General features: G+C 36.8%; 2 protein-coding genes across 4 annotated transcripts in view; both read right to left on the bottom strand.

The window, feature by feature from the left end:
* The window catches only part of jvl (javelin-like), a 92352-nt gene that overhangs the window by 59119 nt on the left and 5480 nt on the right, over positions 1-27753 (bottom strand). The window lies entirely within an intron of this gene.
* Positions 1-27753, bottom strand: part of LOC116427834 (uncharacterized) — a 42832-nt gene that overhangs the window by 7586 nt on the left and 7493 nt on the right. The window contains exon 3 of one of the 3 annotated variants that reach the window (XR_004235165.2): positions 22862-23000. The exons of the other annotated variants lie outside the window; for them this stretch is intronic. The gene's annotated coding sequence lies outside the window, so the exon portion shown is untranslated. Of the gene's footprint in view, positions 1-22861; positions 23001-27753 lie in introns of those variants that run through there. 3 annotated transcript variants of the gene reach the window in all.

Here is a 27753-nt window from a genome sequence, read left to right on the forward strand (position 1 = left end):
CTGGGCTTTGTTTCGAAACGTGGCGTCCAGCTAGTGGTAAATACAATTCCAGGTAGAGTGCATAATGAAAATTAAAGATGTTGAAATCACGCGGCAATATTACACTGTACCAGGTGTATTCTACGAGAAGTCTTTTTCACTAGTGCATCAAGTTTACCATTGTTACAAAGAAATTACGACTATTCGTGCAATTCTTTTGTGCAGCCTTAATTGACAAACTTTAAAGGGTTGACATAAAAAAGGTGTATTTTCTTGATAGCCAGAAATATAATCAAAAGAGAAATATCTAATAATTAAATATATTTTAGAGTTGCTATTACAATTTATTTTGGATAGTAAAAATTGACTTTCAATCATTTAACGCTAAAATTTGGGACAATTCAAAAAATGGTCTTCATCAGTCTGGTATGCGATCGACGAGATTGTCGTTGAGACATGAACCATGAAAATCGTAAGAAATCTGATCCCGTCTCTTCCATTAATTTTTTAAGAGCTTACCAAAAGATAAGTGGAGTCACGTTTGATCTCTCAAATTCCTTTCGGAAAAAGCAATTTCATGCGCATCCAAACGCTGTGTTCGTTCATGCTCTATCGCGTGCACGTTCGTAGATCTTAAGTCGAAGTGTCCGTGACGAGCGCCGATATTTCGGGTGTTGTAATAGGAACAAGGCAAAAAGGGGGCGAGAAAGTAACCCATATCGAAACTTCGTTACTCGGACTGGTTTAGGTACTTTTACGGTGGGGTTTAATTACATGGCGCAATCGGTGGCCAGCTACCACGTAACTCGAGTTTCATTGCGGCCTGTTCGATCAATTTTGTTCCTGGATATTAGAAAAATTGTTGTACTCGGGAAGACTTGAAAAGCTGACAACAAAAATGCGAATTTTGACTTAGATTTGTTAATAATCCCATCTTTCATTTTATTCTGAAACTCGTTCCCATTTTGTAACTATGTTTTTTCAAATAAAATTTGGATGAACTTTTAATTTCGTATAGTTTTACAGTGGAGAGCTTGAAGTTAATTATTTTTTAAATTTAGAAAGAAATTTTATAAATATTTTACTACCAATATTACTTTGATAATATAAAAAAGTTGCACAAATAAATTGGGTCGATCTAATCGTTTGATTTCCTATTTGTAAAAAAATAAAATATTGAGAACGAAGGTATTGTCTTTAATCAATTGCATCCTCTTTTTGAATATCTTCGCTTTCCGAATATGTGACTCTAAATGCCATTGTTTCAGAAGAAACTACATTTTTATTGCGAACCTTAAGCAACACAATCGATCTATAAATAATGTTTACCACTGTAAATCCACGAAGAAGCAATATGTTATTACCGCTACGGTGGCAATTTATAATTGCGATTGATTTCATCGGTCCTAGAACCTGCCAGTAGCAGCTTCGAAACCCGCGTTTGACTCAACCGCAACGCGATTGTGAAACCGGTGGGCAACAATTTCACCGGTAGTTAAAGATCGTCAGGAACCTTCGGAGAAGCATTTTAACGGGGAATTCATGGCGAACGAACAAGGAACAAAGGTCTGAGCTAAAGGGACTGATAAAAATTGCCACTGCACAAATCGAAAAACAATTACAAAAATAAAGAGAAGTACAAACATGACACACACGTGTAAAATTCTTGATCTACATACGAATATTAAAATGTATACAATTATATAAAACTATCATGTAATGTTACTTAACAAGTCAGATAAAGTCGAAATTAAATTTCTATGAAATTAATATTCAATCTATTTTCATTTTTACTTTCTTCATTTTTTAACCCTTTACCCTATGATTTACTTCTCAATTATGATCGATACACCTACTTTGTTATTAATAATTCATTGAAAAGAGGCGAAAATTCTTGGCATGTTCTATGTCTATATTTACTCTGAACTATAATAATCGATAATACGATAGCAACATTTAATTTGAACTTACAAGAATTAAGCAATATTTATGTTTCTTAAATTCTGTACAAAATCTTCACCACAAGTCTAACACGTTATTACAAGGCAAGGAGTTAACACTAAATGCAGAAACAAATTAAACGTATCAATATAAATTTCAATTGTAAGTATTTTCTAATTTATAGAAATATCCTCATCCGACTCAGAAAATAAATAACAAATTATTAAATATTCGTGGTTTATCGAATATTATAATATAAAGATCATTGTTGCTCTGCACAAGCTACCGAGCAACGAGTCTTCGGTGCGGGCTGTATTGATAAATAAAAAATCATCGACAAACTCCTATAAACTACTCCCACGCGACTGTCATCGCAAAGAACAGAGACGTCGAACCGCTTCGAGCGGCCCAACATCGTTCTCGCAACACAATGTGCAGCTTTTTGACTTTTATAACGGACATGCATTATTCATGAATCCACCCTGGAGATTACGCGTGGAAGTATTATAAAAATCGGTGGATATTAAGGCAGAAGGCGGGACCAGGAAGTTCTCGCGATAATCGAAACACGCGTTGTACATCGTAATTACATTCCCTAGCTGCCCTTCGATTTTTCGCTAGGCGAAAATTTATCTTTAATCCTCTACGTAGTGCAGCACAGCAAGCTGTAATGACGTCGCAAGCTTCGTGCTTTGCATTTTCTCAATGTTATCGTGATGTTGAACACTTCCGTTCATTACTACAGCCTCTATCAAGCTTCAAACAACTTCTGTAACACACTGATTCATGTTTTATAACAAGCGCTGTGCATAGATTGCGCGTGTTTATGTAAATAGACTGAGATAGAAACTTGTGTTCTGTATTCAGTGTTTAACTTCATTCCAGTTGAAAGAAATGATGCATTTTTCAAATAATTCTGCAAATTTACATGCGTCACGTGTCAGAAAATTTAAAGGATGATTATTTAAGACGACACGAAATGATAATCAAGAACAAAGGCATTCTTCCGACTGCATTTTCAAGTTATCGATGGTTAAAGACCAAGATCGTCATGGTTCAAAGAGATTTGTTTACTCAAGGAGAACACCGCCTAGAGACGTCCTAAACATAGATAAAGTTTAGGAATTTTTTTGTTAATAACTATTAAGTGAGAACTTGTGATTTTTTCTGAGTGCACAACTGTGATCATCTATTTTATATTTATATTTTCTTTAAGCCAAAATGTTACAAAAAAGCGCAGTTATTCGCTACCTTCGGAATATCTGAAGACAAAAATTCTTGTGAATCTTTAAATAGAAATACATATATTATCTAAAATGTAGCCTACGGATTCTCCAAAATTTTAATTATTATAGAATTGGCAAGCATTTGAAGTGCAGAAACCGGTTTTTACCTCGAAAAATTAGCTTCAAATGTTGATGAAAAATTGAATAAAGGGGATATCGAAAAAATCGTTACATTCGTCTTTCAATTACTCGTTTCACTGTGTATAATCAATAATCTTTAATATTATTTTAAAAAATTCAACATAAATTACAAAAATGTTCATTTAAAAATACTCGATCGACAGTAGTCATACAATAGTCACCGTTTAATTCGATTAACAGCTTAAACGGCGTCAGTGTCGCGCATTTTCCCCGGCGACTGATTCAGGCAAATTCTATCACGTTCGTACGGAATCGAATGGGTGGTAATGCAACATTACGGATCGTTTGCACTTCGTTTGTACGGAAACGGACTACTGTTTCAGCCGTCCGCGTTACAAGGCTGCGCGACTATAAAAGCGTGGCATTTGCACGCGGAAACCAGTAGCGTGTATGTACGTATATACTTCTTGCGGTTCCTGATTCAACGTATTATTTCAGCAAATCACAGTGATGTTGGTCACGCGCGTCCATTCGCGGACGGAAAAATATTTTTCATGAGGCAGGCTAATAATCGACTAACGTATTGTTCATCCAATCGACGATTATCCATTTTTATGCGCCTTCGTGCGATCGTTTACAGTACCACTTTAACATTGAAACTACCAGACGGGTCAAAATAACCCATTCCTGATGTGTTTTCTTTGCAATTATGAAAAAGATAACAGATGTTCCCTTGAGAAATTATTAAAAGAATTAATTTAGCAATACGCGAACTGAATTATAAATCAATTAAAGTCTTAATAGATGCATTCTTGAAGTTTCTATAGAGGACTTTCGAAAAGTCAATTCAACTGCTCGATAGTTTTAGTGTTAACCCCTATTTTAGCAACCAGAATACCTGAGTTTATCCAAATTTTAATATTACGGTATTTTTACATAGATTCTACACTTTCGAAATTGACGTAGAAATGTTTAAAAAGTGAATATCCAAAGCAACTTTGTCAAATTTTTAAGAGAACAGAACAAAATTCCATAGGAAAAAGATTCAACATGGATACTCGATTGCCAATGTAAGGGTTAACTTACTTTGTTACTTAACTCAAATGATTTTTTGAAGATTTTTAACGAATATAATTTCCAGACTTTTATATAAGCCTTTCTTTACTGAGTTTTTAAGGGGAGGGCAGAATCTACTGCGAATTAATAAGACGCGTCAATGTAGCAAGCAGATCGCACGACCTACTTATGTCGAACCTTGTTAGTAAAGAGGACGTGCTTGACTTATGCGCACTGTCACATAGCATGGTGCATTTTAATTTATACAAGTCGCAGAGAATGATCGATTCGTTGTGAAAGAAAAATTGATAGGAACCGTCATTTTGTGTCTGCACTTTCAAACAGGACTGTCAATATTTTTTCTATTCACGACGCAAACGTTGATCCTTCTTTCTGTCAAAAAGATGTTGTTAACTTTTACGATGTATCACTGTGTTAAGTGAATTATTTTCAACTTCTAATTATATACATTGATATTTGTAATGAATTACTCAATTGTGTATTAATATCAAATTATATATTAAATATTTCTAATTAAATTTTCTCTGCAATGTGGAGATGTTTATTTTATCAAAATTTAAATTTTTATTTAATAAATAATTATGTAGATTATTAAGACTGCTTTGTGAATCGTATGTATAAAAGTTCTCTGCGATTCTTCTATTTTCTAAATAAAAGTCAGGATTTCTTTCAGTTAGAAAATTACTTTCGATCGTAGTAAATGTGGATTGTTTGTCTCTGCCGTTCTGAATTCCAAGGAAGTTTGCCAGTAATTACTATGAATCCGTAAGCCCACTGGTTGCACGATGCATCCATTACTGGTTATAAAAACAAATCACAGCTTTTTACGCGACCGCCCAGAAAGATCGAATGGTTGCAGCGGGTTTTACATAATAACGGTTGATCGACGTCGAACGACGGTCCTGCGAGTACTGGTGATCTGAAATTCACAACGGACACCGCGGGACACGGTTCGTTAATCGACCGGCAGCAATGCTTAAATTCTTCGATAAATGTGGGTGTTCGGACAATCGCGATGTGAAAACGCGATAAGAAATTCTTAATCATAAATAACTTCAATGCAAGAACATACCAAGAATTCGATCAAATAGTGGTTGCCATTAGGCACCCATAAAAAATAAACAATTTCAACACAAGAACACGATCAAATATTAGCAACCATTAATAACATTCAGCAATTTCACCACAGGAACCTGATCAAATATTAATTATCATTACAATTGCAAACAATTTCTTTACAAAGCACGATTAAATATTAGTCATCGCTGTTAATGGCAAGCTATCTCGACAAGAACATTGTAAAAACATGATTACATATTACGGACTAAGAGGTAATATATATTTATTAGAACAAAATACGTCTGAACAGACTATCTACCGACAATCACAGTTTATTAAAGATTGGTAATCAGTGCATAAGGATTTCTTAATAAATATTTCAGTAGGAATAGCAATTATAATGTTGATACGACACATCATTGTGGATAACATTATTATCTAATCACTTTTCTTTGGGACTGCTATTCAAAGAGAATTATTCAGCTACTTTTTGATACAAGACATTTATTAGAAATCCCAGTGGTTCGCATTTTGAGAGCCGGAGACCATCCCAAAGGAGCACAATTTCCTGTCGACTGGTATCGAACAATCTATCGTTCTATGCTTGCATAATCCGTATAAAATATTCAAGCGCAGTATGCATTATGCAAAGTGTGAAATGACAGGGTTCACTGATAGCGGAGATTTAATTGCACGGAAAGAAATTCAGCACGGTTCCTCGAGTTGAACGCGTCCTCGCCGGGTCATAGTATAATATAAATGAGCAAGACCATGGATAGGGGTGCGCGTGAACCACATTAATGTATGTAGGATCGGGGTTGCACTGAACTGACACCCTGGGTAACGTATAATCACTAGATTTAATCAATAAATTTTACAAAAACGCTAAAAAGCACGAAGTGTTCTTCTTGCCAATGTTGCAACACGACTGACTCTCTACCCTCACGTTAACGTCGTTCATCTTTTTGTTTCGTCGCGAACGCACCGAACCCTGCTCGTCGTCCTCCGATCTCGATACACTGTATCTACCGCTACTCGCGCGCTACATCCTTCATGTATACTAGTCAAATGTATTAAAGTTCGCGGCAACACCCGATAGATGATCGGCCATGCGTCAGGTTCGCGCGTGGTTTCAACCCTTCACGCTCTAATTCAATTTTCGATGAATACACCGGAGTTCAACGAAAAGAGAAACTCACAATGAATCATTATTTAATTGTTAAAAAGAATCCTTTGTGCATTTTATTATTACATTGTTATATTGTTATTTTAATATTTTATTATAATTTTATAATTTTATTATATTATTATTATTATTATTATTATTATTATTGTTATTATGTTATTAATAAGAGAAACAGAGTATAACTAAAATTTCAATTATTATTACGTTCGTCTCTTGTTATAATTTGTTTTCTTAAGTGATATACTTCAAATCTTTTTACGCTTTTTTAATATTGTAGAAAATCGAAACTTAAATCCTTTTCTGAATCTAAAACTGGTGTAGTATTCTTAACTTGAATAAAACGATAAATAAAGGAGAGTAAGTTTTCCTGCGTACTGCTTGATTAAAACTTTAGTTGTTTATAAACGTGCGTTCGCAATTTACAATCTACTTACTGCGTTCGTTACAAAATCCCAAGGTCGAGAAGACAACTTGCCGCAAAAGTCAAATATCAGAAATATCAATTATTTATAAGATAGACATACATACTGAAGAATCAAACCTACCGCGATTTACAAAAATTCCTGATGTTCCATTAAAAATACTTCCTGTAAACGAAAAAAATTGACTTTCTCACCGAACCATGACAATAATCTTACTCTCCTATACAAAACCAAGGAAACATTCGTTCGCTGTGCACAATTTCGAATAAAGTATTTATTTTTACTCCGTTTGAAAGTCGTTCACCACCAACTTTCTCATCCCTAAATTTGATTCTTTCACTCGGACGTTCTTTTGTTCGAACGTATAGGAAAAGCCTTTCTATTTGAGCAATCGACAGAAGTTTAAATCCTGGTAATCGGGTACTTGTTGCGGGGATCAGATCTAAAATCATAGAGTACCTTAATCCAGATTTTGAAACAAAGCTCGGGCTGGAACGAGTGTTCAGAGTCCTCGGATATCCGGATAACAAGAGTTCTAATTAGTGCCGGCCGAGTTCATCGGCTAAAGTAACCTCGAAATCCGCCGATCGATCTACCGCGAGCCTTGATCTTGCCGAGTGAAAACCAGTTTCGCAACAAACACCGAAGGGGTTACGCCTTCGCGCGCTTCCGTATTATAGCAATGCAGATTAGGCGTTTTAAACAGAGATACCACGTATTCCCTGGCCCGATACTTATGGCTAACGACACGTGAACGCTTGGCCCGGAGAAAAAAATGCGGAAGGTTCGGTTTCGCATCGCTTTCCGTGGATCGCGGAACTGCTTTCAACATCCGTGAAACAGGCTTCGAAGAACATGCTTTCGAAAAAAAAAAGACCGGGGCGTTAATAAACTGATGGAAACAATTGTGAATAATACGGCTTTCCTTGTTTCACTCTGAATGGGCGGACTAATTTTTGTGGCGCAAATTATCTGATTGTGATCTTGGTAATCGTTTGAATGTGTACTGTGAGCATCTTTTTGCATCTTTGTTCGATCCAGCACGTCGCAGATTTTAAAATGATAGTATAGAAATTTTCAGCTTCAGTATTTTAACCCCTTGCACTCGAGAGGTGACCTGCAATCACCATTTGGTGTGATAAAAATTCAATATTCAATATCATATTGTATACGATGTAATTATACATGAAATATTCGAATAAAATAGTTCTATCTATTGATTCGTGTTTTATTTTTATTCGACAGAATCAACAATTCAGTCAATATTTCATTACAAATAATGAATATATGTAACGCAAAAATGTTCGAGTGAAATGCGTTAAAAGAATTCATTTAAGGTGGTAAAAGTTAGTGCTACGTTTGCTTCATCCTATGTACATATGTGAACAAGTGTTTTCTATAACGAAACTTCGAAAGAGCTGTAATAAAAACAGACTGATAGATGAGCATTGAAATTCGTTTCTCTGAATCAGTACATCCCGTTTCAATCCAGATTATCAGGAACTTTTAGAAATGCAGTCACAACTTCACTCATCGCAGTAATATTACAGCATTTTTAAAATAATATTCTTTCGAATCTTCACTGAGTTTTATAATAAATTATATTGGTCCGTGAAAATTTTTTTCTTTTTTTTTGGCCCGCTCCTAAAAAATGTTTACTCATCACTGATATAAAGGATATTTTAAGATTATCAAAAGGTATTTAGATTTCTCAAGACTTATTATTTTCGAATCGTTTGGTTTGTGATTGTGGCAATTGTTTTAAGACATCGCGTACACTTTATATAAAGAGAATGAAATGAAAAATCTCGTGAGATGTCTCAGTAATTGAGACCATTTCAGTTTTCACCTGGAACTAACGGTCGAACGGAAAAAATACCTGACATTTGATTCGACAGGTAGTGAGAGAACCGGATAGTGAGTCAGTACGATACCAATCGAAGGTTATCGATAAAAATCGCACTTTTTTCTATCGGATCGACTGCGAAATGAAATCAAGGACATTCAATGGGGCATGGAATGGCGGCGAATTCTGGAAAAATCAGAGCAGCTTTAATCGAACACCGTGATTTTGATCCAGTAACCCAAGAATTCTCTGCATCAACGTAAATCAGAAACCAGATAATATCGGTTTAATCATGCACTATATGTTATTTTTCTTGTATCAAATTATACAGTAAAGACAGAGGAATGTATCCTTTGAAAACACGTACATTGCACGGTCAAATTTAGAAGTAGAACGTTCTCTAACCGTTATCTCAATTACCAAGACAACTTTTATTCAAAAAATATACCACATAAAATTTCGTTGAATCGAAAAGGAAATCTAAGGAAATATTTAATCTATGACATCTACCTTACGGTTCAAAGCAAAGGAACATTTTCTTCCTACGATGTAATGAGCTTCGATTCAGTATACGTTACGTTAGATAAGAAATTGCGAAATAATCATATGAATCACGTGTATTTCACTGATCAGTTGGTTATTCATACCGCAAACAACGCTTCCGACTAAAAGTTCATTTCCTACAGCTCGTAATCCAGCTAATCCAACAGAGGAAACCCCAATGATGTGAAACGCGGGGAAAACGTAGAAAAGGAAATCATTTCTCATTTTAATACCGCGCGAGTCATCCACTTTCCATTTGCATAGAAACTTTCTACGCGCCGCGAATATTTGAAAAACATTATCAAACGAGACCCTGCAGTTTCATTCGATGCTAAGAGGCCTATATCTGAATGCAGGATAAAGAATATTCATTACCCGCGCTACCACACACAAAGGATCGTTACAGAAGCGGTTTACGAGGAGAAACGGAACGCGGCGGCTGCAAGATGCACGCATTACGATGACCTACCGAGATGAGTTGCAAATTCGCTGCACTTTGCAAGATATAAATAGCCTTTTAACCAGATGAAAATGTCCACCGGCTAAATAAAGTGCGCGGTGGTGTCTGCGGCCCAAATTCGTGGGCCAAATTATCACATTCCTGGGGAACCTGCTGCTTGCAATCGATCGCAGAGCGAGCGACGATATTACCAAAATCATGAACATATTTATGCAGCTGAGAAATACAAAATTACTTTTTTTCCTATAATCATATATGTGGCTGATTATTTTTTTTTCAATAATTTCACGTTAAACTTCAGGAATTAACACGTTCGCTGCCAGCGACGCACATTTGTGGCGATCAGTGTTTCATATTTTGTGCAAAGAAGTGTAAATTACATTTACCTGTATTTTCATCTGATATTGTAACGCATGGTATAATGTGGAGGAAGTTGCGGTGATCTTTTTTCTTGTTTATTATTTGTATATCGTAAAGACAGTATGTTTTATTTAATAAAATATTGTAACCGCGGAGACTGTTATTGAAAGGCATGCTGGTAGCGAATGGGTAAAAATAAAAATTTAAGGGAATTTAATAATTAAACTCGGTTGGTAGTCTCGTTATTGTAAGATTGGTTGTAGTAATTGCAATTTTTGAAAGTTTATATTCGTATTGTTCACGTATAATTTGCCTAAGAGGTGGCCACGTTTTCAGAGAATTTAGAAAACGATTTGAGGATGTATCGACGACCGCAGAACGTTAGCAAGTTTCTTTTGTAACCTGTTTTCTGACTGGTCCGGTGGTCTCCCGTCAAAGAATTGCGGTTGAGCATTTTTGCATCCGGAAGTATGTCAAATATTGATAGGTTTTCATGTTGCTTTTGGACGTCTCGGTACAAACGAGAAAGCGCTGAACCGCAGGTGTCTCCTACGAAATTTAATGTTCCATTCTGTCATTGTCTACATCCTTGAAAGCTCTACCTAAAAATTAAGTCCGTTCGCGCGAAATAATATAATAGAAACCAGCAGTTCTTTACTCGAAGATCCACTTGGATTAATTGTATTTTAAAAACTGCATTAATAAATGAGAAAGACTTTCGTTTGACCATATTTGTACAACACTTTTCACAAAAAAAGATATGAAACTCAATCCACGAGAACTAATTTTATTTCTCACGTACACTCTTTTAGAAAAGTAATACAATTATTTGCCAAGAAATTACTTCTAATTGACAACTATCCTGCCCCAATTAATTCCCGAGTTCATCGGTTTCTCTTATTATTCAGTAAACATTAATATTCCGCCTGTTATAAAATTTATAACGCTGAGTACAGCAGAAACCGTCGGAATACCGCTATCAGCGCAAAACCAATGCAAAACCGGCACAAATGACGCCAGGTCGAGAGTAGAAATTCAATTACGCGCGCAACATCGCGGGTACTACTTTAATGTCTACGCAAACTCATTACGAAGTGCGTTGTGAAATTCATTTTTCGAAAGTATGTTGGCCATCAGCCATCATTAGCCAGCGCGATTAAGTAAGCGGAAGTCTATTGAAAGGATTAACGAAGAAACGCGTTAATGCTTTTCGGGGCGAAACACGTGTTTCCAGCGTTGCCTCTATTTTTTCCGCAATTACCGAAAAAAAAGAGAAACGCGGACACACACTTCTTTCGAAACGCGATTCATCACAATTTCAGCGAGATAAGCCGCCATGAAGGCCAAGTATGTTAGAAGAAAAGTTTCCAAGGAATTAAAACGCGGTTAAACTTTTTGATCGGGTTGCTGTATTGCGGGAAGAGGATTAAACGTGGCCCGTTTTTAAGCGACGTTTTAACTATTCACTAAGTGCCAATCAAATTAATAAAAGGAAAAAGGAACAAGAATACGACGAGATTTCGTTGAATTACGATACATTACAAATTCAGTGAGATAAGCCGAAAGTTACAGCGAGTCATGTAGCAGAAAACTTTTAGTGGCACGTTAAAAGGCGATTAGAACATTTGATTTCGTTATTCTATCATAGAAAGAGGATCCGATTTAATCCAACTTTGAGAGATGTTCTAAATATTGCCGAGCACCGCCAGAGCGGAATCGTGCGCGGCAATTAAAGGCTCTTAATCTAAATAATAGAGCTCTTAAGGGGTCGTCGAGGGGGCCTCGTTTTTATACCGGCGTATTAAAAGTTGTGGGACGTTAGCGAGAGGCGCTATTATGGTGCGAATGCACGTGCGCGGAACGAAATTAAATCGTGAATGCGCACACGCGCAACAATAGAAATTCAGGGTGAAGCCTGTCGGCTATGGTCATTATTGCACCCTTTTTTTGACGAGGCAAGCATACGGCAACGCGCACAGTACGCAATGCATCTTATTGTGCTTCTTGATTTCTTAATTTTCTATTCAGAACGACGAAACGACCGAAATGTCTTTCATTGAGACGAATATTTACTGTACTTATAAACTTAGTGATTAAATTATAAAAATCTGGCCCCATAGTAGAAGAGAAAACATTTTCTTGAGTATCTTGTACTTTGACTTTTGTGTCCAATAAAAAATTTTCATTCAGCAATGAGAATTCAGTAAAAGAGACTTTGAAATGAAGATATTTTTCTTTAGTTTATTAACGTGTATTCTATAGAGTTTCACTAAATGTACGTTAACTGTAAGACAGTTTTATAAACAGAACGTTATTTTTAACGAGAAGATAACGATCCTTAGCGTTGCTGCAGAACAAAAATTCCAAAGATCCTGACGTCAAAACAAGTAAAAAGATACCAACAAGCAGATTATGTTTCGTTTACATTTCACATTCCTTTTAAGCATTAACACTCCACCCGTGTAGTAAAAGTCCTCCTACATTATTTAACGGCGGCTTTCACTGGCAACAAATGTTTTATTAAAGACAATGGAAAAGAACAGTAATCCCAGCAGCCAGCGTTTTTATCATTCTGAATAATTTAAAGCGCGCTCGGGATATAATTTCGTGGACCCGCGGTCTTCATTCGGAACGAAGAGATATCCGACCAATCAAGAAACCGTTCTGCTCATAATATCCACTTACCAGGCACACTTGACTACCTTTTCAATCGTCAGTGAACAAAGTAGTACTTTGCGTCTGAAATTAAAGCCAATTAATGCATACATTTACTACCCTATAAACTATCCAGGCTGCCAGTATCTTTCCAAAAAAAATGAATTTACGTTTCAAGACTCATTAAACATTTCGAACATCTTAATACACCAAGGATCAGACATTTTATAGCCAATCAAGAGCTACTATTCAGATATTTTTCCTCTGTACAATATTTTCAAATAATTTATGGTTTGTCAATACAATTACTGTCGTGTCACATATCTAGTTTCGAGGAATGTTTAACAATCAAGTACAGATTAAAAGTGTATGTCAATTAACGAGCTACCAGTTATTATGTAAACACACTTTCTATCGATTCACCTTTGCAAATTACGCGTCATTACGAGGGTTACACATAAACGCGGTTAATGTCAATATGCTCACTACGGAGTCAGCCACCGAAGGTCAATACTGTAATTAATTAAAATATTTAGTACAAACAAATCATGATATTCAATGAAACAACACCCCTTAAAAGAATAAAAACACATCCAAACCTTACCAAAAACTAAACTAAATCTAATACACTGTATTAAATCAATAACGAAAGTTTAAAAATGAAAACATAATTATATTAATCGCGGCATTATTTCCAAGTTTGAATTCATATAAGAAAATTGCATGAATATTGGCGGTGTCCATGTTTTCAAAAAGCCATGCAAACCATGCAGAATTCGCATGATAAGAAGAAAAGAAACTTTTTTGCAAAAAGTTAACCGACGATAAAACTGTTTAATAAGTTATATGGAAAACAAAATAATGACAACATCAGAAGTATAAACATTTATAAATAAGAAAAATTCGACATTTCATGTTACACAACCTAATACCATGGATTAAATAATTCGAAATTATTGTTTGAAACTATTACATATCGGTTCTGAATGTATCTTTTTCATAATTTTCAGTTTCACGTGTCATTCTTGTTCCCATATGTATTACGCAGCGATTGAAAACAATTATGTATATCGGTTTCGTTTCTTGAAATAGTTCTGAAGAACTGAAATAAAACATAACTTTTATTCAGTACATTAGTTCTGAGTTATATCGGTTTCAGTTATAGTTCTTCAGAGCTGGTATTATATTATAAACCGATATAGCTCAGGACCGATATACCAAATAACAGTTATTCCTTATTTGAGTTTTTCATAACTATTTCAAAAACCGAAATTGGTATAACTGTTGTCAATCCCTGCCTAATACATAAAGGAACAAAGACTATTAAAAATAGAGCTGGCAATGGCAGCCATCTATGGATTCGACTGGATAAAATTATAATCAATTAAAAAGAAAAACGAATCTCGATCTCCATAACAATATTTGTAAAACAAGTTAAATGTAGTTGCTCATTACGTCCTGATCAATTGTACCGAACAGACGTTGTGTTTACTTATTGTCTTAGTTAAATAAAAACTGATTCATGATTCCATTATAAAACCAACAGAAACAAAACGTGAAAGTGCCAATTATGAAAAAGAAGGAGGTGGGGGTTATCCGCGGAATAAAGTTGACGCCAATTTTCCCCGGCCCGCTTGTAACGGAGAAAAAGTAAAAGGTTACGGCGCGTCTGTCCAGAGATAGAGGATGCGCTCACGCGTGCGGCCGGGGTCTCCCCGGCAAGGACAGAGTCCGAAGAAGATGATGGAAAGCGAATCGCGGCGCACTGGCCTCGGTAACCATTTCGTCCGACCGCGTCCGAGACACGGCGAGTTTCACCAGTGAAATGCAAACCATTCTTACCGCGGCCGGCCGCTGAAAGTGCCGGTGAAACCTCCTAGGTCTCAGCTAATAAACGCGCTCGCGCGTGCGCGTGTGCTGCTGCGATACCGCACACGATGGACATACTCTTCCATCCAGTGAACAGATGGATGTGTGTCGAAGGGTTATTCGGTTCGGTCCCCCCGCGGAGGGCAGGACGTCTACTTTTCCTGTTGCGCTCTCGCGAAACGGCAACTTTCTTCGATCGGCTTCTGGTTACCGGTAACCTACATTATCCACGTTTATTCGATTACGTTTTATTTACCACGGGCGTAATCGCGAAGCCGCGAAACGGGTTTCGCGTCGCTGGGAAAGGGAAAGATTTTACTTCGGGAACTGTATCGGTTTGTCGTCGGACGTTCTACTAATAGAGAATCGCTCCCAACGAGAGTCGTCTGCGATGGTTTCTAATTACGTCTGATTTCAGACGCTACTGAACTCTGCAGAGTATATAATTGCGAGAGATAGGGAAGAAGATTCGCTGTAGAAAATTGAGTCGGAAATGTGGAATGGGAATATTTGTGCAGGAAGTTTTATTTTTGAGATAACTAAAGTTGACTGTTTGCGGTTGGTTTGTCTGTTTGCGGTTGACCTTTTCCACTTATTATGAATATTAGTGTGTATGGAAGTTGATTAGCTTGGAAATGAAGGTTTGTATTGAGGATTGATGTAGAATTAATTGCTTTTATGATGTATCGTGAATTATAGGGTATATTAGAATGTAATCTATTGCGAATAAGCATTAAATTATTGGAGCAAGGCAGTAATCAATTTTATAAAAATTAAATAAGTAATATTAATACAAACAATTTCACTGCTGAATAATTCATATCACATAAGTAATAATCCGAGGTGAAAAGCGCGCGCTAATCCGTGAAGCGATATGTATTGAAGGGAAGGAAATGTGTTGTTAAATTGCTAAACGAACGCGCGTATAAATTCATTGAGATCCTATCTATGACAAGCATACGATAACGGCAAATATTTAAAGAGTAGCAATTTTAAAGGCAATTAAATTGAAAAGTTGCAGTAAACTGAATATTGTGGTCACGATTTGATAACGAAGTCACTGAAAACGATAGAAATGCTCTGAATACTTGTCCTTAAAAATTCCTAAAAATATTACACAAGAGCGATAAAAATTTCTAATAGATAGGTTCCACTTGCTAGCTATAATATTCATACAAAACTTAAAATTTGAAGGCTTAACTTAGAGAACTCGTGTACCAAACTATTTTTAAAAGGCAAAGTAAATGCATTAAGTTTTAACGTACAAGGCAATCACTTCGAAACATGGTTTTTCTATTTGAAGTTCCTTCGAAGAACCGCTTATTAAAAAACACCTGTACAAACACCCGCCTGGATTTACGTGACTCGCGAGAATTTTATGGGAAACGTCCCGTGTATTGGGAAACTAACCGCCTATAATTACGCATTAATTATAATTAAAACGTAAGTAGGAAGATTGCGAATCGTGGAAAACAAATATGTGTTAAATTGTGTTACTAATTTTTAATGCTAGATTCATGGAATGCGTCAATTTCACGCATATTGAATTTTAACATTATTTGATAATGCCAATTATTTATTTTCCTTTAATTTCCAAGATCTAAATGCACGAGCATCAATTTTTCTGGGAACAATAAAATAAACTGTACAATAAATGTCTATAAACTCAGTATCACCATTTCTCTTGACAACGCGTTGTCTTCTGATTTATTTACTTTCTTTCTTCCTTATCTTATTTTCTTTACAATCAATTTATAGAAAATAGAGCATCATTGCCATTAAATCATTATTTATTGTTTAAAACCTTTTTTATTCCTCATGAAAGTTTTTATTTGGAAAGGTTACCACACGCTTCCGAAAAATGCAGTTTGGAACGTATTAACTGGTTAGCTATTTTTGACGAGTATACAACGTCATCTTAAAGCTTGAAATAATACTAATTCTTTCAATCGTGAATTATTCATTTTTTCACAAAAACATGTAATTCTTCGTTGTCCACGTTTCATTCTTTGATCTTATTGCGCGCAAAACGAGAGATTTTTCAAATTATATTTCACAGTTAACAGGTTAACCAGAGCACCCTTTTTTCTTTATACCTCTTATTTATTACAAACGCTTAGGCAGAAATCATTTACAAAGAGAAATCCGTGTTTAACGTATCAAACAGACAAAGTTTGTATCGAAAACCACGCAAAATCGCCGCGAGACGAACTCGGCTGACCTTAAGAGAAGTTCCATTCGTGAACCATGGCGCAGCGTGACACGTGAACAGTTTTCAATGCCAACAACTCGTTTCCTGCGCGAACAATGCACAACCACTACGCAATGTGCTGCACCCTCCTGATGTTCAGCGTCATTCGGTTCTGTATCGTTGACTTCAACGCGAGAACGATCTCGTGACGTCTAATACGCGTAACGATTCCTTTTTATTTTTCAGATAGACTCTGATGAAATCTTTTACTTCAGAAATTACATTTATATCAGTGTTATCTGACATGTACGATACTATTCTCGATTCCGGATTAGAAACTTATTTTTATAGTGATATATCGTGCGAGTAAAATTCTGTTAATATTTACGAGTTAATATTTTTTCATGAATTATATGCTCGGTATCTGTACCGTGAGTTTTGATTAATTTCTATATGACCGACCGTAACTCTCAATTAGCCCTAGTAATAAACGTTCAGCCGTGTAGTACGTCCCCATTTACAACTATCAGGACATTTAATAGATACAAAGTAAATGGGAAAAGTGATCGCGAAATTGAATACGTTTCGACATGTGTGAAAGCCCAAACACCTGCCAGTAGGAGCGTATGTGTTCTGGTGTGGTTTTAATTACGATTTAAGCAGAATATTCACGTCGAAAGTACGGACTCATTAGAGCAATTAGAAAGAGATGTTTGAGATGTATCCAGAATCGCATCGAATTCACACATTTGATCAATTGTAATGATTTCTCACTGCCTGCTCTAATTAATAAGTTTGATTCAAAAGAAAAGAGATGGAGGGAAATGAAAAGGAAGATCGTGCACAAACAAAAACTTAATTATAAAAAAAAACCTACAGTATGTTATTTATGTAACAAAAGCAAGTAAGCCAACTTTGCTGTTACTAATAACAAACATTGTTTGTTTACAAACCGTTGTTAAAATCTAAAAAAAAGTTCAATAGATAAAAAGGAAAACTTCTACATGTTTCTAACCCTTTTTTTACAACATAATAAAAAGTCTCATTCGAATATTGTCCTTTGTTCTCCTTTAATTTTCTCGAATTTCCATTCGTCATTTAAAAGGATTTACATCTTCAAGAATTTCTAAAACGCTGGTTATTGCGTAACTGACTAAATAAAGCAACAAAACTGCGATGAACTCGCTTTATGCATCCGCAACACCGATATTACTTTCCCACTGAGCCGACGTACCTACGAATAGCGCGCAAAAAGTACGGCAGTGCGTTCAATGATCGCGCGAGCAAGATCTCATCCGAGTGAAATCTCTACTTCGACGGTTGTTCCAGCAGCGCTACAAGTTTCTTAACTCAATTAACAAGTTTTGTTCGCTTTCAGTATGGCTCAAGAAAGAAGCAACTAGGCAACACGACGCGTATCAAACCCGCCGGGACAAAAAGTTCTTACTAACTCGTAAGAATTTATCTGCGTGAACGCGAATTAACGGGCAACGGCTCAAGCTAGACAGTAAAGATAGCAGTTTGACGACGGCCGAGAAGATAAAGAGGGACCGTGTAAACCACGACTGCAGAACGCTTCCTAGAACACACAATTATTTTTGTTTTTTTTTCGTTTAACAATGAAGTAGCAAAGTGAAAATAAGATTTTCAGTTTTCCAAATAGACAAAAAGAACTTTTATAGATTCTTCATAAAAAATTTCTTTAAATTGAGAATAAAATACAGTTTTTATTCATATTTTTGTTTGATTTTGTCTTGCTAATTGGTTTATCAAATAAATAACCTGGTAAATTTGAGAAATGGAAGATGTAATTTGTTTTGTATCCAAAGGTTAATAATTAAAACAGTTGGTAATCGATGTATTGATACGTCAATCAATGTACAACCAAATCGAACGGCGATCAAATTTGTCAAGTTACATCAGTGAAACAATCGACTGCGTATCGATCATTTCCGTACATCATCGATCACATGGTTTTCATCGCCGATCGCAACCACTACACGCGGTTTAACACTCACCGGTTCCACGACAAAAAAAATGTTTAAAAACGCCGGGTACAACCGAGAAGATTTGTAGAAGCAAGCAGAGTCAAGAATCAACAGAAGAGCCAAGCGATAACCGCACGCGGCGTCGGAACACCCACGCTCCCATGCTGGCAGTTGTTAAATAGCGGACACATATACTGCCACTCAAAAGTTTAGGGTCACTTAAGTGATCAGAAAAAATTGTTGTCAAAATGTGAGGATAAACGTTTGAAATTTTCCACGACTCGAATTAGTGCATCAACAAATCCAGGGTTACACTTATTAATGTGTACTTGTTTTAAATAATCCTTTCAAGCAATTTTATATCCCACTGTCAGAAATAAACGTTAATAAATCGGTAAATTTTATTCAAGAAAAAATGATTTAATTAAATCAATAGATTATATAAATTCATATCCTCTTAATACAAATTGTTGCATCAAAATCTGATTATCAAATAAGAAAACAAAGAGTTCTCTACAAAACCACTGAATTATCCAAAGAGATGAATAAAACGTTCATTGAAACAAAGGGCAACAGGAAAAATTCTCGAACAAAATCCACTGAAGACAGGAAAGCAGTGAATTACACTTTTGTCGCATATTCTTTTAGCGAATTTCATTTTTATCCTGTTTCATTTCATTGAATGCATTATTAATCTTTTGTATTCATTTATCAACACACCTTACATAAACACACTGAATGTAAATATGGTTCCATTCGAGCCTAATGCTCGCAAAACAGTAAGTCGGTTACTATTCCTATATTAGTTGTATTCCGTATTTTTGTTATAACTTTTTAATAAAGCTCTACGTGACCTATATTTACATAACATTTGTTTCTTATTTAGTGCCACAGAATATACTGACGAAGTTTGAACATTAAAACCTTGGACACCCTGTATACACGGTCCGCGCGGATTCACCGTGTCGCTAAGCGATTCGAAACGCATTAACGAATTACCGAAAAAGGGAAAGCAAGCATCGGCGCTTCGAATGACCGATGAAACGTAACGATAAACCTGCCGTTTATTTCAATGATTATCGGCGGGACAAAGTGTTCCAGGCTACCAGTGATTGAGACGTACCCATAAATGGGCATTATGCGAGAACCAGGCAAGAAGAGACGAAGAGAATTAAATTGGCGAAGAGTCATCGTTCAGCGTTAGGTTGAATAACGAGGGATGAACAAAGGTTCATAATCGCGTAACACGCTTTCTAATACCTGTACACACTCGCAGGCACACGGGCATCCAGTCGCCTTGCGGCCCGAAAGTGGGACACGTTCGACTAACGCTTTTTAAGAGTCCTGACAATGAGTATAAGCGAGTTTATTGCATCGTATTATTCACATCGGACATTTTTCTCTTTATTTTTCCCCTCGTTATGGGAAGCTGAGTCACAGCTTCTCGGAATATGGCATTGCCGGTGCTGAATACCACCGCGAACGGCTGCTCCCCGGTAATTATACGATATTTTCTCTTCCTTTATCGGCATTAAATTAGCTTGTTCAATCTGTAGCGCGAGTCAGCTCAAATGTCGGGCTATCCGGTTCGAATAACCGCAAAATTAATCGCGAGTAGCCGCGTTACTCATCTTTTTAATCTTCCTAAAAGAAAAACTGACTTGTACTCCTGTTGTTATTCCTTTGTTTTCTGTACAAGCTCCTAAACAGTTTCATTATCCATTATCGGAGTACCTTTTTAGAAAAAAGTTCTTCCGAATTGTGCATGATAACTATTTCTTGCATCGTTTTCGTTTTGGAAACATCGACACCGTCAGTATTCGTCATTTTCTTATATGAATTCAAACTTCGAAATAATGCTACAGAAACTGCTGAAAATATAAACAATACATTTGAAGACGATACTGTGAATGAAAGAACACTGCAGCATTGATTTGCAAAATTTCGCTTCGCTGATATTCCTTCGCAAATTGAGTCGCGTGATAAACCCAAAACAGTAATTTATAACTATCCCTTTAGAATTTATTCATTCTAAATATTCAAAATTTACAAGAAAAGGAATATATTCATTAAAATCAGCAGAAGTGTATCGAATCGAATAGAGAATATTTTTATTGAATAAACATCTTTTAGAACATCAAACAAGGTTCCCTTTCTTCCGCAAAATCCGACATTTCGTATTACACAACCTAATATGTTAGAGAGCTACTCAGTCGTAATAATTGAATATATTCTGTTACAAACTGCACGTTCGAAACGGTTATTGTAAAAGATTATACGGTACATACTCGACGTTTTATTTTTTCCTTAATGTAATGCTATCTTCATTATAACATTGTACGGTATTTTTAAATGTGGTACATCTTTGAATAATTATATGGCGTAGATAACTCGTCTACTTATTCATTATGCAATACATATTACTACAATAGATACGTTACTCATTAAAACCGAATATTATTTCACTTTTTCTCAACGAGATGTGAAACGCGTTACATAACAATTCAATAGTGCAAAAAGTGTATTGTTATTTTACCGTTCGGCGGAATTCATCAGGACGATGCGGATCTTTTTTCCTCTTCCTACTGAAAAGTAACTTCCGCTCGCGAGTTCCTGCTCGTTAATACGAGCATTCCGGTTACCATGGATTAATTATAGCCGTGCGCGTTGAAATGGGTTTAGCAGCAACACTATTCGCGCTCTGCTATTCGAACACACGATTCCTGCAATTATCATTACTCTTCTATTGATAATTTATCAACATTTTTCTTATCGTGATCAAACAACAATTAAAACGAGAGTCTCATCACCGGTTTTCAATTAGAGGAAAACGTTCAGTGGTATCAAAAACTTACTTGGGATCGGTTTCGTTTAATTTCTCATAATGCTAGAATGTTATTTAGTATTGTGTAAATATTAGCGGTTTCATGGGTTCCTATTAAAAAGACCAATAAGTAGCATTTTTTAAGGATAGGAAACTATGAAGCTTCGAAAAATTGTCATTCAGAATAAAAATATAAATTTGTTCGATTTTACGATGCATAATTTCTAACTTCGTTTACCATCACAACCATGGAAATTTATTCCATCTTTTTGCCGTGTGAAATTCGCCGTGCGTATTTTTTATCCGGAATTAATTTTCCAGGTTGATTTCCGTGTTACGTAACACGGCTGATCCATACCGTATAATATAAAATATAAGAGAATTATGATCGAGCCCGTATCGCGGAGCATATTCCACTGTGTCGTAATGGCGGCGTAATTATACCGCACGCTAAAATCATCATTTTTACTGACGCAAGAATTTCATTTTCGTCTCATTTAAATGTGATTTCGTTCCGAATAGTGACCGCGCGGAATGCGACAAGAAGAAAATCATTGGTTACGATTGGCCCGCGAACATTTATGCGCCTGTGGCAAATAAAGGCCCATAAAATAAACAAGGCGGACACTTTCACAGGTTTTTATTCTTTATCACATGTTTAAACCGCTAATATTGCTCATGCGGAAAAGACAATTTTGTTTTACCTGGGTCTAGGTGATACTTGATTGTAATAATTGTGTTTTCACCATTATAATTCAATTATAATTAAAATAAAACGAAGTGTAAAACATAATACTCCGTAATTTCTTAGTGAAATTTCACTGCAATCGTTGTAGAATATATGTAATCATGTACAGAAAGATACAACGTTACGCTTACACATTACAATTTAATGTATGAATTGTTATATATCACAATCATTCTTTTATTCCTTAAAGTGCACAGATACTTAAGTGTAAAAATTTTAATTAATTTAGTAGCTCATGTTTAATTTTGAATAGATTACTATGCATATACCTACTGAAGAGTAACATTTTTTCTTCGAAGTAAGGAATAACTCGACGAACATTATTAATTGATTAGAACATTGCCGGCTCGTTATCCCTGCGAAAAAGTGGTTTCCTGATCACCATGTTCGTCGACATATCGAAAATTTGCAGCGGACGATCCTGTCCTACTCTTCTATTACGCATTTCCGGGTGTCCGCTTTCAGACGCGCTGCTAATCTCGCTCCTAAGTTTGATAAAAAGGACTGATTAAGATGTAAGAAGTCATGCCAGTTTTTTAAAATAAATGCATTATTTCCTGTGCACCTACTGATCCTTTTTGCTCAAGGCTTATTTTCAATCGCAAATTAGGATATCTCTTCAACTTCATCATTATTTATTATCTTTTTCAATGCACTGGAATCTACTTCTAAAGCAAATACTACCTAGGAAAAACTACCGAATAAAAGATTTAAACAGTTCAAAAAAGTGGAAAATTCGTTTGTTTATCCTTTTTAATGTCATAAGTACTGATTTCTCGTGATAAAAAAGAGTGTCGTTTGACTTTATTTACATTTTTTACCGTGGTTGAAAAACCACTTGGAAGCGGTTGGAAGACCATTTCAATTTCTTTATTGTTGTTTCTGTAGACGCTAACAGTATCCAAAGGGTTAACCAAGATTCATCCACGTAAGTGTAACACGTGTCATTGATGTTTTCCAACAAATTAGCCGGTACTCGCGCCGCCGCGATTGTTCGCTATCGTCTAACGTGAAAGTGTGGGCATTTCCACGAGAAGGAGATCAGAGATAACGATTTAACGGGCCGGCGAAGAAGAAGAAGACGTCGTACCTTGACGATCGTGCGGCAGCATAGCGGGATGGTGATGCGCCACACACGGCGCGCGCGGAGAAAAGGCTCGCAGAACGAGAACTTTTACTTTCCAAAGCGATGAGTAAAACCGTGCGTGACGCCGGTCTCGTAGACGACGATGGCGTTGTGTTTATACATCTCGCCGGGGAGAGACCCACGGTCGGACACCCACAAACCATGCGGCCGACGTGCGATTAAATTTAAAAATCCGTGGTGCACGGACACACCCAAGTCTGTCGTACAAAATATGCCCGAGAACGTGAGCCGTTCGACGAAACACGATAAAACAATTGAAAACTCTGTCCCGTGCGAACGTTCCAGACGGGAATATACTGTAAATGGAAATTAAATATGAAACAATCAGAAAGAGTGAATCATTCGTATCTCATGCGTAGAGTAGGGGAGACGTTACAAGAATGAAAGGATAACTGGACAGGTTGCGATAAAATAGATAATCTACACTATTTAAGAATTTTAGAGATGAATATATTATAATAAGAAATTGGGGATGTAATGATTGAAGAAAGTCTAAAATCATTTGATTCTTCGTGTCTCCTCGAATTCCTTTTTTCGTCAATTGTCCTAATTGCAAAGCTGGGAAACTCATTTCTCTTGTATCGATTATCTCCATTGAAACCAACAATAAACAGGCAGAATTGGATTGTTTATTACAAGTAATATTCTGCCGTGGTAAATATCAATCTAGCAAACAGTTAATCAATTGTTAATTGAAAGTTGAGCAAACGTGGCGTAATTATACTGGCACTCCCTCATTATTTCCACCTGACAATCGATCATAAATCAAACACGCACGTGTATCGACCATTAGTTCGGGATACGCGGTGCAAGTTTCCGAGGCACATCATGCACGATACTGCCGTAAGATTACTGTATAAATTCTCGAAAAACTGAATCACGAGGCATTAATAGCATCGGTGTCTTCCAACGACCTTTCACAATGGAATTCAAGGAATTCCAATCTAGCCTGAATCATCTTAACAGCAACCAATTTCCTTGACTTTATTACATATTCTGAACAAATCATTATACTCTCAAACACTACTTCATTGAATCCTATCCAAGCTCCATTTTAATTGTTAAAATTAATCACCTGTTTCTTACAGAAACATTCAAAGCAAACGCGCGTGAAACAACTTCATTTCATTTGTACTACATAAATTTTATCTCGATTCCTCTAAATCTCATAAAAAGAATCCTTTGTACACTCTCACAGTCTGTTGCCGACAACAAACATCTGCAAAAAAGGACGCCAGCAAAAGACGTAAACTTCGCAGAAAGCATAATAGGCATATATACACAGATCTCACTTTTGAGAGGCCCGTATCTCATTTGAATGATCTTTGGTAGAAAGTTTTCCCGTAACCAATGGAGTTCCGATGTTATCGGCTATAATCGTTGCAGCGAGTTCATCAACAATCCGCTCGCTCGCAAACGAGCGAGCGTCTTGATAATCTAATTTTCCATTAAAGCTCGACGGAGTTCTCGAATGATCGTGATCTCGCCATCGGATTCCATTTCGACCTCGTTGCAATCCGTAAAATTCTTAGCGTACTTAATTGCGCGTCCGGGGATGATCACGAGACACAAGCGGTTAGCTCGGCTGCTCGTCCATCAGCGTGCAATGGAAATTTTGCGGGGCTTATCGGCACGCCACAGTCGCCCGGTGCCGGCCGCCTTATACCCTATCCCGCTATATCTGTACCAACGGGAATCGACCGAACCGCCGAATCCATATTCGGTACCAGGATGCACCTGCCTACCTGACAAATCGTCAAAGTTATTCAGCGAGGCCGACGCGGCGATTTCACGCTTCCATTACTGTCCTCCAACGACGTTTGATCTTCCTCCAACTTATCCCGCGAACTGAACGGACAAGAGCAACTACGGGCACGTCCACTCGCGATGAACGTTGACGCCTTGGTTTCGGCCGCTTTTGTCATTGGCTGATTCGCGTAAACAAAGATCACAAGATTAATAAGATTGAAATTAATGAAATTGTGACCGAAATAATAAAAGTGGCTGAAATTGAGGCGTCAATGTCCATCACGACTGGACGTGTCCTCTTGCTGCACTTGCCCCTTCTGTTCGGTGGACAAGTTATCAAACGTCGTTGGAGGACAGTAGGAATCGTGGAGAACTGGAAGGAGACGGCGGACAGGAAGGAGAGGAGCGACGCGACCCCGCTCGCGTAACCGCAGCTTCGGCTTAACAAGAGAAATTTCTCCGTTGCTCGAATTTCTGTCCACATAACGAACGGAGAAAGTGCACTTTGCCGTTTTTTTCCCTTCCCTTCCCTTCCACGTCTTTCCCCATTGCCTGACGTTGTTTCATCATTTCGTCATTCTCACTCGATTTACTTCATGATCTCGGACGTTGCGCAAGGCGACACGAAATTTGGGGTTTCAGTCTGTCGGAAGGATTTCGGGTTTATAGGATCTTGACATGTTACATTATGTTAATTTTAGAAATTGCTGAGAATTTTATAATTTATTTGGATATTTCTGTAGAGAAAGGAAATTCAGTATTGAAGATGCTACGAATTGTTAAAGGTTTCTGTGGAAGAAGAAAACTTAGAAGAATTTATCTAAAATAGATAAAGTTAATCTAAAATAGAAAGGGATAGATAAACCTTGGAACAATGCATTTTTCTGCATACTATCAGAACAATGAAAAATATTAAGTAACTGCATCGATGGTCCTGCATCCCTTGCGTTTGCAAATGACATTGTTTTTATAGAATTGTTTTTCGAATATAGACACAACACGCATTCCTTCATCCCTGAGACAAAGAACGCTATAAATAACAGATGAAATTAATATTTCAATGTGCATTACCTCACATGCACTTTCTCAAATGAGCTGATCGATAGATACAAACGTGCCCGCATACACGCGTGTTCGTACGAAACGAATGAGTCACGATCAGACGTAACCACTGCTCGGTAGAACGCAGCCTGTAATCAAATAGGATCTCCAGTACGATCCAGTGAGCAAGACGCACACTCGTGAAAGTCCCAGCACCTCGCGTTACGGGCAGAACTTGTTCAGTTACACTCGACCCCCTGAATATAATAAAACCGGGTAACTTCGATGGAAATTGCTGATCGGCCGCAGCCACGTTACAACATGGAAAGCGCGAAATGATCCAGTCAGGATCAGCTTAGAAGAGCTCATAGGTGCTGATGGGATTCGATACTCTATGTACTTGGATGTTCTTAACCTTGAACCGACCCTGAATCATATTCGATGAAGATCAGATTCCATATTTCACTTTCATTGAAAAAAACTCTCAATTCCTCCTAATTAATAATTAATCAAAATCATAATAATTAAATAAAGCTTCCCTTAAGCTTCCGAATTCTTCAACAAGACAATGAAATTTCTTAATGTTAATGAATGAATGGAATATAATATAACGCAGAAATTATTCTGATTAATGATAGCAATCACATCTAGAAAGTGCATGTAATCGTATACACTTTTAAACACAGCGAATTTAATCAGAGTAATTTAAACTGCGACGAATTAAACATTATCAAGAGAATGTGGAAATCGTGAAACTTCCAGCAACAGAGTTTAATAATTATACAGATACAGTTTCCAAGCCAAAAATGTGCGAATTATCGGTGAGAAGCAAGAACAAGACAATAGACCGTCGTTATCATGAACATAATCGCAAAACTATACACCTAGTTACAGAACTCGCAGTCATCCTACGTAGTGAAAAGAAGACTTCGTCCTCTAACAATAATTATTCTAGTATTTAATGCGTCTTCGTTACCAACTCATGCAATTAAAATCGTCAAGAAAAAATAATTAGGATGATTTCACGAGCTTCAATCGCGCGTATTGCGTAATGGGAATTGTGCAATAATTATGTGGCGAACAAGAAGTTTTCTTTTATTTAATTAAAAGGAAATAGATCACAGAAGCCCAGAAAAAGAATGCATTACTGAGTGAACAGAGGCGACCATTCGGCGCGATAACAACCGAGAAAGTGGGCGCTGGGACAACTGTTATTTCTAGCGCACTGTGATTTCCTTCCTGCATCTTTTAAAGGGTTCGTCGTAATTTCGCTAGTTGTACGGCTCTTGTGCGCAACTATC

This window comes from Nomia melanderi, chromosome 9, assembly GCF_051020985.1.
Source record: "Nomia melanderi isolate GNS246 chromosome 9, iyNomMela1, whole genome shotgun sequence".
Lineage (NCBI taxonomy): Eukaryota > Metazoa > Arthropoda > Insecta > Hymenoptera > Halictidae > Nomia > Nomia melanderi.